At 47.1% G+C, this 11,258-nt stretch overlaps 1 pseudogene; it reads right to left on the bottom strand.

Annotated features, from left to right (window-relative positions):
* Positions 1-5,562, bottom strand: part of LOC123979584 — a 46,761-nt pseudogene extending 41,199 nt beyond the window's left edge.
* Positions 5,563-11,258: the final 5,696 nt, after the last annotated feature.

The following is an 11,258-nucleotide window of genomic DNA, read 5'->3' as shown; positions in this document are numbered from 1 at the left end:
TATTTATTTTCATTCATTACACAATATGAATAAGCTATGCAGACAGTTGTAAAGAAAGAACATCTTTTTCTTCTGTTCTCTACTTGTTATAGTTACACAGTATTAGGGGTGTGGGCTGTATTAAAAGTATGCACTGTTCTCCCATGCTCTAACACACAGTAACGATGAAATGTGTGCTGTTCTCACATTCTTCCTCTGTATGTACACATAAACAACAAGGCAGGGAAATATAAAAGGAATTTATTTTATTGTTTGGGTACATTATTGTTCAGTGTACATGTTCACATCTGAAACAAACTTTACGTGCTTGATAACTCTCCCACCCCGCAGACATCTACACGTCAATACCGATTTATATTCATAGCGGCAAGTGCTATGTAGCTCCACATAGGGGACACAGGAAGTGACATATAGCACATTCATGCGGCGTCGGAAACGCGTAGGAAATTCACAGCCGCACCGGCAGAACTCCAGAATGTGCAACTCGGCCGGCTCACGCGCGGACGCAGCTTTAATTACTTTTGGATTACTTCAATACTGGATTGCAACACGCAAAAGACAAGAGAGTATCAAAGATGTGTCTGCCAAGTGTATTTTTAGAGAAACTTACAATAATAAAATCTTCCATTCCCATAAAATCAAAATCAATGTTTAAATCAATTTTATATGATATGCTTTGCTCTTTACATCACCAATATGCTAGTATCTAACCCATCAATGACAAAAAATGTGTTGTAGGTATTTTGTAGGTTTTGTAGATATTTTAGTGTGTCATTTCCTGGAAAACGATTTTAAAATGTTGATGACTCATCCTGCACTCATATTAATGTAGCATCCAGTGAAAAGCTTTCTCAATTTTTATGCTGCTGAAGAATACTGTTTCTGTTTCATTCACTGATTTTGCTGAAACTGGATCATATTTGATGGAGAAAATATTTTCTAGTTTTCTCTGTGATGTCCCACGGCTGCTCTGCCACAACTCTGTGATTTACGGAGTTTCCTGATGTACAGATAGCTTTACTTGTTGCTAAATTTAACAGAAACTGCTGCTAACTAGCTACAATCAGCTAATTATCTCAGTTAGCCTGCAACTACGGGTCAAATTAGCTTATTCTGCCTGTAGTGGGAGCTCAGAGCACCGGGGGAGTGTTAGTGTGTGTTTACACATTTACTCAAGTACTGGAGGTTTTCAGGCCATAAGCAGGACCGAACACAGCCTCCTTAGCTGACTCAGCCCCGGGGTGCCAAGAGCCAAACCTGGCAAGAAAACCACCTCGTTACTGTATTCCCAGTGGTCAAACTGGCCTCCATCGGTGTTGGAGGCTGTGCTCGTATGGAAGATTTAATTGGACTTTGTCTTCTGTGGGTTACAAATATTAATCTACAAATGTGTACAATGATGCGCAAATATTTCACTATCTGCAAATGTGTATTTTTACATTTCTAATGTGTAAAATCATATCCACAAAAATACAGGGTGATGTGTACACACAAAACTGTATTTACACATGCAGATTACTTCGTGTGAATTTACATTTGTTCCTTTTTACACATTTGTGTAATTATGTCCAATGTGTACTGTGGAGATCTGTAAATAAATATATACACAAATATCACACGATTTGCAAATACACACAATTAAATCTGTACAAAGATCTTTTTATTTCACATACAAAGTGTTATTTACGCATTTGTAGATCCATTTCTACACACAAAACCGTTTTTGCACATTTGCAGATTACTTCCTGTGAATTTGTGGGTCATGTTACATTTGTAAGTTCCTTTTTACACATTTGTGGAATTTTGTCCAATGTGTACTGCGGAGATCTGTAAATAATCATATACACAAATATCTCACAACCTAAAACATGTATTTTTACATTTGTGTTTTGTAAAATCATATCCACAAAAATACAGTGTGATTTAAAAATACACACAATTTAATCTGTACAAAGATCTTTTTATTGCACATACAAAGTGTTATTTACGCATTTGTAGATCCATTTCTACACACAAAACTGTTTTTACACATTTGCAGATTGCTTCCTGTCAATTTGCAGGTCACGTGACATTTGTAACTTCCTTTTTACACATTTTTGGAATTTTGTCTACTCTGTCCTGCTGAGATCTGTAAACAGAGATGTGTAAGTTTGAGAGTAATTTACCAGCTACACCAGCAGGTGACGACATCCTCTCCCATGAATTGAAAGGATATTCACGGCACCAGAGCCCTCTGCAGGGCACTAGCTAGATTCATCCTTGTCTGTAGAGACGACAAGGAAAAGGACTGTAGCCTTGTGTCAACCAGCAGAGGAAAAATAAAGTGGAGAATCTTCTTTTAACTCAACGCTCGTAATTCAGGATCGGGTTCATCCTTGTCCTCTCAAGGTAAATCTGCTGTGCAGTTTGCTAACTTTGTGTCTCCTGTTGTGAGTTAGCTGTGTAACGTTAGCCCACGTTACACGTAACAAGCTCATATTAAATCATTTAGTTAACGTGGAGAGATTTTATGATTTTCACAATAATTGGTTATTCCCTCTACAACTGGAGTTAGAATGCCAATCTCTTATATAGCCTCCATTTACGCAGTCCGGTGATCAGTTAACATTTAGGTATATAGTGATAAAATCAGTAGGCTAGGATAGTTTGACAGATCAGTGCAGAATGATCATTATCTTAGTGACAGTAAACCATAATGTCACCAGTGTTGGGCAGTAACGCGTTACTGTAATAAAATTACTTTCCTCAGTAACTAGTAGTGTAATTTATTACTTTTCTAAAACAGGCAGTGAAAGCAGTGTTTCCCATAATTAGCCTATAATTTGGATAGGACCGCCACATATTGATTTTTTTTTAGGTGTGGGATATTAAAAATCATTTTTGGACCTCCATGCTTGCTCCCTCTCTCTTAAAAGAAGATTAGTTAAAAGAAGATTCTCCACTTTATTGTGTAAATAACACTTTGTATGTGAAATAAAAATATCTTTGTACAGATTAAATTGTGTGTATTTGCAAATCACACTGTATTTTTGTGGATATGATTTTACAAAACACAAATGTAAAAATACATGTTATGAGATATTTGTGTATATGTTTATTTACAGATCTCCGCAGTACACATGGACAAAATTCCACAAATGTGTAAAAAGGAACTTACAAATGTAACGTGACCCACAAAGTAAATCTGCAAAGTAATCTGCAAATGTGTAAAAACAGTTTTGTGTGACTGACCACATCTTTAAAAGTACTAGACAACATATGGCTGTCAATATTGCTTACATTTGCTATGTACTGATACATCTATCTGTATCGATCTATTGTTCAGCTGAAGAAGAGCATATCTAAGCACAAGCAGGGGTTGAAGGAAAGCGTTACCAAATCTGAACTTGAAATGAAAAAGGCATGCTCTCAAATGAAAAGCCTACGATCTTTACTAAATTTAGGAAAATAATACCATACATTACTGCCCAGTTCACAGTCAAGAGCAATAGCAGAGCAGATGCATGGTGAATTAACACCAGGTGGTGATATAAACAGTGTTGCTGACTATTGTCATTTGCCGCATTTCCACCAAAAGTACCGGGTACTTTTTCTTTTTTTTCAAAGAACTAAAAAGTTCTTTAAACCCATTGCTGTGTGCGTTTCTACTGCGGTCCAAAGACCTGCAAAGATTAGGCAAATTACCCAGCAGATGTATATGCCATACAAAGCGACGGCTGGGCATCAATTTTTAGGAAAGTCACTATCCATGAGCAAAATGTGTATATATGAACATCAGATTTGATTGTAATATAACGAAAAACTATATGCTTGAATGCTTTTTTTGTGTGGGAGTATAATCAAGAGACACTTGATTAAAGTTCATTACAAATTTAATAACAAACTAGATAATGCCATCAAGTTCTTAAAAGAACTCCAGCACAGAGAAAGGAACACAAACATAAAATTGCAACACTTTGGAAGGTTGTTAAAACATTTCCAGCCGACAAGAGCTGCATATCAGCTGGAAGCACTCACATCTGTGTCTGCCTGAGCGTCGGAGGAACGGGATTGTATTATTAAGCAATAGCTCACGACAGGCCGTGGTATAAAGTTATTATATCACAGTTAAGGGGTGTTGTTCGGCCTGACGTGAAGCGGAAGAATATAATAAGCGTATATCACGACCTGAAGTTACCTATTGCTTTTATAAAACGGTTACCAATTATTGCAAAAAGAAAGAAGGCTAACATACGCACTACGATTTAACTTTATTTCATCAACAGACAATTCTTTATGAATACAAAAAGTAGTTCCACCAGGCTGCAAAGCAACATACACCATAGGCTAGAATTATTAGAACTATTTATGTATATCTATTTGCACATTGTCGTTTGTTGTGCAGCTACTGAAAAACTGTCCAGCGTCAGTAGATTGACTTTAGTAACTTGAACTTGGCCATATAATAATATGCATGCTACTGTGTGCCGGTGGCCAGCACAGTGCGTAAAATAATAACACTAATATTATAACTACCATAAAGGGCGGAATTGCGTCTCTCCTTGAGCAAGCCTATGTAGGGTGTTGTAAGTAGAGCACTATATAGTGAGCTAACTTGCATTAATAAAACAATACTTTCGGACACTACTCTGATCGTTATTTCTGCGCCATTAATTATGTCATTGCCATCGAACAATCAGTTGTTTCTATCAATGCAATGCATGATGGTATATAAGGCTTGGTTAGTGACCATCGGTTGTACACTACTTTTCAAAATGCATTCTGGTATACATTGAGTGGACTATATAGGGTATAACAATTATCACTACAAAATGGCGAGCTCACTATATAGTCCACTATATAGTGAGTAGTGGGTGATTTCGGACACATAGATCATCAACTACTTTGAACAGGCTATTGAAACTTAAACTTTGTTGCAATATCGCAGACATCTGGGGCAAGTAGCGGAGTGCTGTCTGTGTGTGTTTGTGCGTTCTATTTCGTATAGGCTTCGCCCTCTAAGGCTATCACTATTGGGTTTACCCCTTCCACGTGCCTGCGCGGCACTGAGAATTTTAGTCTACACCCACCTACAGCATGGGCCTCTCCTACGTCCGCACCTTGTATACACACACACACACACACACACACACACAGTAAGACCCAGCCATCGGCTCCCATTTTTCTTCAGCACTGAGCTGTCTAAAGAGCAGAAGATTTGTCTAAAGAACTTTCCAGCCGGAAAACAAGAACGATGTCTCCCAGCAAGCCGGCCAGAACGGGGCGAGACACCGTGGCGTCTGCCACACGGGCTACATCGTGCTGGGTGCATCCCCGCTGCGAGGTGTGCCTCGGACCGGAGCATGCCAGCTGAGCGCTCACTCTCGGTTCACACTGACCATTCTGTGCCCTTCTCCCCCCTGAAGAGTGGCAGCGCCGTGCCAATAGCTTGCCGTTCAGGACGAGGAGGTGTGGCGGTCGACCTGCTCTCTGGACGAAGACCTCGATCTGCTGTTGACAGAAGAGCGGGAATTGGATGGCTCCACTCTTCCCATTCACGGGTCTCCGAGCGGCTCCGAGCATTCCCCTGTTCCGACCTCCAATGTCGCCGGCCTCAACGTTACTAGGGTGCTGCGGCGAGGTAAGCTAACGTTGAGCTAAGGGATAGCTAACGTGACGCTCACATGCAATCTGCCTGGATCAGCCGGCCAGGGAGACCCCATATGTCCACGTTACACCACATTAGCTGTGGCTAATGAAATTTAGCAACCGGTTTTATTGCTGCTGGCCGACCCTCGTCGGTCAGAGTGGACCACTGGTAAGCTATGGGTCGATAAAAAGCTGTGTGAAATCTTGTTGCATCTTTTTGTGGAAGTTGTTTAACAAATGCTGTCTGGGCCTGTCTCAGTCGAACCAGCCACACCAAGCACACATTTCCCACGCTGTGTGAGCCAGCTGCCGTTAGCCAAGTGGCTAACCTGCAGCTTGAAGCTCAAAGCAACAAGCAGTACACTCGATCAGAGGTCCCTTCACACGCCCCTCCGCACAGAAACTGTATGAGCCCACGACAGCGGACATTCGCTTCGTGTGGACAGAACATATACACACCTGGTACAGATATTTTTCTGACGAAGAAATCTTCCGGGCAGTGTGTGATGCTGTTGACACTATGCACTATGAACTCGTGCATAATCACGGCATCAATGGCACGGCCCTTCTGTGCGTCCAGGGGTATCCCCTTGGTTCACAGAAGCCAGGCTGTGTCAAATGAGCCCTTGAAGCGGTCATTACGCTTCACGCAGACAGGATAGCACTACACACAACCCTGAATGTAGTGTTCTCCTATCGCCACTCCACACATTACACTCGTGCATGACCACAGCCTCACCGATGCAGTCCCTTCTCCTGCATCCAGAGGTGTGCGACAGGCTGTGTTGTGCGCTGTACATGTGTGATGTACGGCATCAAGTGTGTGCCAACACGTTATGCATGGCAGGCGACAGTGACGCTGGGGAGAATTGTGTTTCTTGTAACTGCAAAGTGTTGCGCTTTACAGACAGCTTCTCTTTGGATTATGAAGAAGCTGCAGTTTCTCACTTCCCCACATTGCGTGAGCCAGCTGTGTGTTAGCCAAACGGCTAACAAGCAGCCTGGGCTTGCTGCAAAGCTGCACACCCTCTCTCTCCCCTTGCCCTCCTCCCTGACATGGTCAGGTGGCTGGTCTGAGCCCACATGTACGTCTCCCCCGCCCTCTTCCTTTGCTGGTTGAGCGGCGAGGCGATAAGCCCCTGCCTCCCTCCCCTCACCAGGGGAGTGGCATAACACAGACAGGCTGCAGCTGGCTTTCATGCAGTCTGGCTCCGATGCCACAAGCAGAATATTTCCTCCTCGGCCCGCCACTGTCTCTACGAAGTCAGTGGCTGCCGTCACACTTGACTGTCCCTGCCCACCCCCTCTCGTCGGGGGAGCAGCATTGTTACGGGCTCACGGGTGTGGCTGCCCCACCTCGTGCCCCGGCGACTGTGTCTGCCTCTGCCTTCCCCCACCGGGGATGCGGTACGGCAGGGGTCCCTCCCGCCACACCTGGGAGGACACCCAACAGACCCCTCTGACTGTGTGTGAAGGTCTCTCACGATGTGGCCCGTGCCCCCCCCCAGGCGGAGCGTGGAGGGCCCTGGTGGAGCGAGTGCTGGCTCGCCTCCCCCGGTGGCCGTGCCTTGCCGTCAGTTTGACTCGCACATGCCCGCCACGCAGGGAGGTGCTCCCTCCTGTGTTGGCGCCCATGACCCTCCCTTCCCCCCGCCAGGTGCTAAGCTCTCCTGTTCGGTGGAACACAGAGGTTGCTGCCTACCAGGCCCCCCCCCCCACGGCCGGCATCCCCGTCCTTTGAGGGGGCCCCTCGCTCATGGGTCGTGGCTAGGCAGCCCCCCACCTGAACCGTGACGGCGGCAAGGGCAGCAGAGTGGCTTTGTCACGGTCTGTGTGGCGAGGCAGGTTGGTGGACCCAAATGCAGGACACGTAGGCTGACTGGTACAATTCAACAGGTTTATTAATAAACAAAAGGCGAGCACACTTACTGGCAGAGTGGCTGATTAACAGAGTCCAAAAAACAAGGTGATCCAAAAAAAATCCAAGAAGGGAAAATAATCCAGAAGGCAGGGAAAGGGGGAGAAACGACGAGCAAGGCAGACAACATGAGACAGAGCGTATACACACGACAGGGAATGAACAGAAACACCAAACATTTATAAACAGGGACTAACAAGCAGGGCGGGAGCAACGCAGGTGACTAGGATCAGGGTTAACGAGGCAGAGAGACAGAAGGGAAAAACAGAGACACTGGATGGCAGGCAAATTACTGGAGGTGAGCAGACATAACACAAGTACTAAACACTAAACATATCAAAGTAAGAAGTAACAGATCAGAATAATAAAAACAACAAAATAATCCAGACAGAATACGAATACACTAATAACAAGGAACACAGACTGAAGCAAAGATAAAACAAAACTCAGAGCAGACATGGGCAAAACAACACAGAAGTACACAGACCAGGAGTAAACACTTAAGACATGAACTAAGGTACAGGACAAAGAACTAAGACACCAAACTTGAGAAGTAACTTTAAGATGCGGATGAATGAAATAATGAAGGCTACACAGAGACTAAAGCAAAATGATCAAAATCAGATTAATTAATGAAACTGGCGGAGAACATAAATTGACACCTAACAAACAGACAGAACCAAAACATGATGGTAGAAATCTAACACATGAGGGACAGGAACAGAACTAAACAAGTACTAAGGCAGATGCAGAGATAACAGGACAGATCAGAACCACCACACAGAACAAGCAGAAGACTGGATACAAGACCACAGACAGGACTGAAACCCAGACACAGAGAACCCAATATCAAAACACAGAGAAGGCATGGCCAAAATAATATAACACAGACAAACTCAGGACAGGATCGTGACAGGCTTCTTTTCAGGGCCACCAGGGCACCTCATCAGCAGATCCGACCGCTTTCAGAGACGCTACTCGGAGTGGCTCGCTTCCTGCTCGATGCACAGATGGATGGACAGCCTGATCCACTGGGATCACAGGCTGCAGTTCGCCCCCCCCCCTCCCTCCTTCGCCGGGATTGTGGAGACTGTGCTCTCCTCTTTGGCTCAGACCGCCGCCCTCTGGGCAGAGCTTCAGGAATAAGGGGTTCTACTCCCGCTACTTCCTGGTCAGGAAGAAGACGGGCGGTGAGAGGCCCATCCTGGACCTGTCACTGTTCAACAGTGCAATTATGGTGAGACCTTTTGCATGTTAACAGTGAAACAGATGATGGAGTGTGTGCACCAGGGAGACTGGCTCTCCTCCATTGACCTGAAGGACGCGTCTGCGGTTTTCATTCCAGGGCGCCCAGTACCAATATAACCGCCTGCGGCGGTCGGGCATCACGGTCCTGTTTTATCTGGACGACCTGCTGCTGGCGCCACCCCGGGACGAAGCAGTGGTGCAGACGGCCCAGCTAGTCGCACACCTGTCTTACCTGGGCTTCACGGTGAAATAGAATAAGAGTGCTCCTCTCCCCTCCCAGAGACTCACCTACCTTGGCATAGTACTGTACTCCTCTCTCCGGAGAGCACGGCTCTCTCAGGAGAGGGTGGATGCTCTTGTGGAGCTGCTCCGCCGTGTTGTCCCTCGAGCGGCAGGGGCAGCTCTGTCAGTCATGAGGCTTCTGGGCCTTATGTTGGCGGCTCACGTGGTGGTCCCCCTGGGCCTCCTCCATATGAGGAGCTGGTGAGACAGAGGCCCCTGATCTGGCCAACTGGCGGGACCCCCTTTCTCTTCGGTCAGTGTTCCCCTGGGCAGGGTCTCTGGTGTGCTGTACAGACACCTCCATCCCGATCTGGCGACCAGATATGACTCTGGTTCGGCAGGGCAGAGGTGGATCTGTTTGCCAACAAGGAGAACGCTCAGTGCACCCTTTGATTTTCACTGAGCCCGCGGGACGTCCCCCCGCTGGGAGTGGACGCCTTTGCGCACCCCCTTTGGCCTCCCCAGCTGGTGTATGCTTTTCCCCCGGTGCGGCTGTTCCCGCGCCTTCTGGATCACCTGCAGTTTTCAACCTTGGTGGTGACTCTGGTGGCCCCGGAGCACACCAGCGCATCCTAGTTTCCCTGTCTCCAGCGGTTGCTGGCAGGGCAGCCGTGGAAACTCCCCTGGAGGGGGGACACTCTCTCTCAAGTGGGGTGGTGCGATCAGGAGTTACCCGCTCCTCGGCCAGCCTCTGTGGGTCTGGCCACTGAGAGGTGACGCCTGGAGGGCTTAGGTCTCTCCTGGGAAGTGGTTCGCACCATCCAGGGGTCGAGGGCCACCTCCACTCAGTCCTCTTACTCCTCTAAGTGGTTGGCTTTCCAACGCTGGCGTCTGGACCAGGGGACGGACCCGGTCGCCTGTCCGCTGCTGGTGGTGCTTTCGTTCCTCCAGTTGCTCGTGGACGGGGGGCTGGCGTTCAGTACGGTTACCTACACTGCCGCCATTTCGTCCGGTCACGAGGGCTTCGGGGAAGCGTTTCCTTTGGGGGGTGAGGAGGTGCAGGCCAGTGACGTGGCCTGTTGCCCCACAGTGGGATTTGCCGCTGTTTACGCGCCTTAACCCAAGTCCCGTTTGAGCCTTTGGAGATGGCGGACCTGAGATTCCTTTTGGCTAAGGTCACCTTGCTCCTGGCTCTGACATCGGCCAAGAGGGTCTGTTTGGTCAGGGATCTGGCTGCCCTCTCTGTGGCTCTGTCGTGTCTCAAGATTCAGGGCGATGGCAGCTTGGCTGTTCTGCGCCCTAACCTGGCGTTCATGCCTAAAAGCATTACGAACTCCTTTTGGTTGTGGGTCATCACCCTCTCGGGTTCTTTTCCTCCCCACCATGGGTCGGTGGAGGATGCCACGTCTCACCTCCTCTGCCCAGTGTGAGCACTGTCCTGTGCACCGCCTGGCGCCGTTCGCAGCGTCTGTTTGTGCACTACAGAGAGTGGTCCAAGGGACTTCCCCTGTCGGCGCAGCGCTTGTCTCACTGGCTGTGCAATGCCATTTCCCAGGCTTACGTGTCTGCCGGTCAATCTCCCCCGGATGGGTGCACTCCACGAGAGGCGTCTCCTTCTCAGTGGCGTTGTACAATGGGATGACATCTGCACGGTGGCCTCCTGGTCGTCCCCATGCTCTTTCGTCCGTTTCTACCTGCAGGATGTCTCCCTTTTCCCTTTTTGAGTGTTTTGCTTGAGTGATTCTCCTTGTGAGTGTGCTGTGCGCCCTCTCCTGGGCAGGTGAGTTGTGCTTGGTGGTACCGTATGGGCCAGTGAGGCGTTGACTCATCCTGCTTTGCCTCTAACCCAATAGCGACAGCCTTAGAGGGCGAAGCCTATACGAAATAGAACAGGGGTTAAGTACCGTAACCTGGATTCTATGAGTATATCATAGAATCATTATATCACTACTATATAGGGATGGGCGATATCTTATCGTTTGCGATATATCGTTGAAAATTCTCCTAACGATAAAAATGTGTCTCCTCACGATAATAACGATAAGTCTAGTTGATAACGTAGTTTTGTGTGCGCGCGCGATTCACTGTTCACGTGCGGACATTCTCTGTGCGGAGTGAAAACAAGCATGGCGGAAGGCGGACGCGAGGCTGAGGAGGAGCTTGTTGTTAAGCGAGGAGCTACCTCCACAATTTGGAACTGGTTTGGTTACAGAAAATCAGATGAGGAGCAAACTACCGTAAT

This window comes from Micropterus dolomieu, linkage group LG01, assembly GCF_021292245.1.
Source record: "Micropterus dolomieu isolate WLL.071019.BEF.003 ecotype Adirondacks linkage group LG01, ASM2129224v1, whole genome shotgun sequence".
In the NCBI taxonomy this organism is placed as follows: Eukaryota; Metazoa; Chordata; class Actinopteri; order Centrarchiformes; family Centrarchidae; genus Micropterus; species Micropterus dolomieu.
This window is presented reverse-complemented; position numbering and strand designations above follow the sequence as displayed.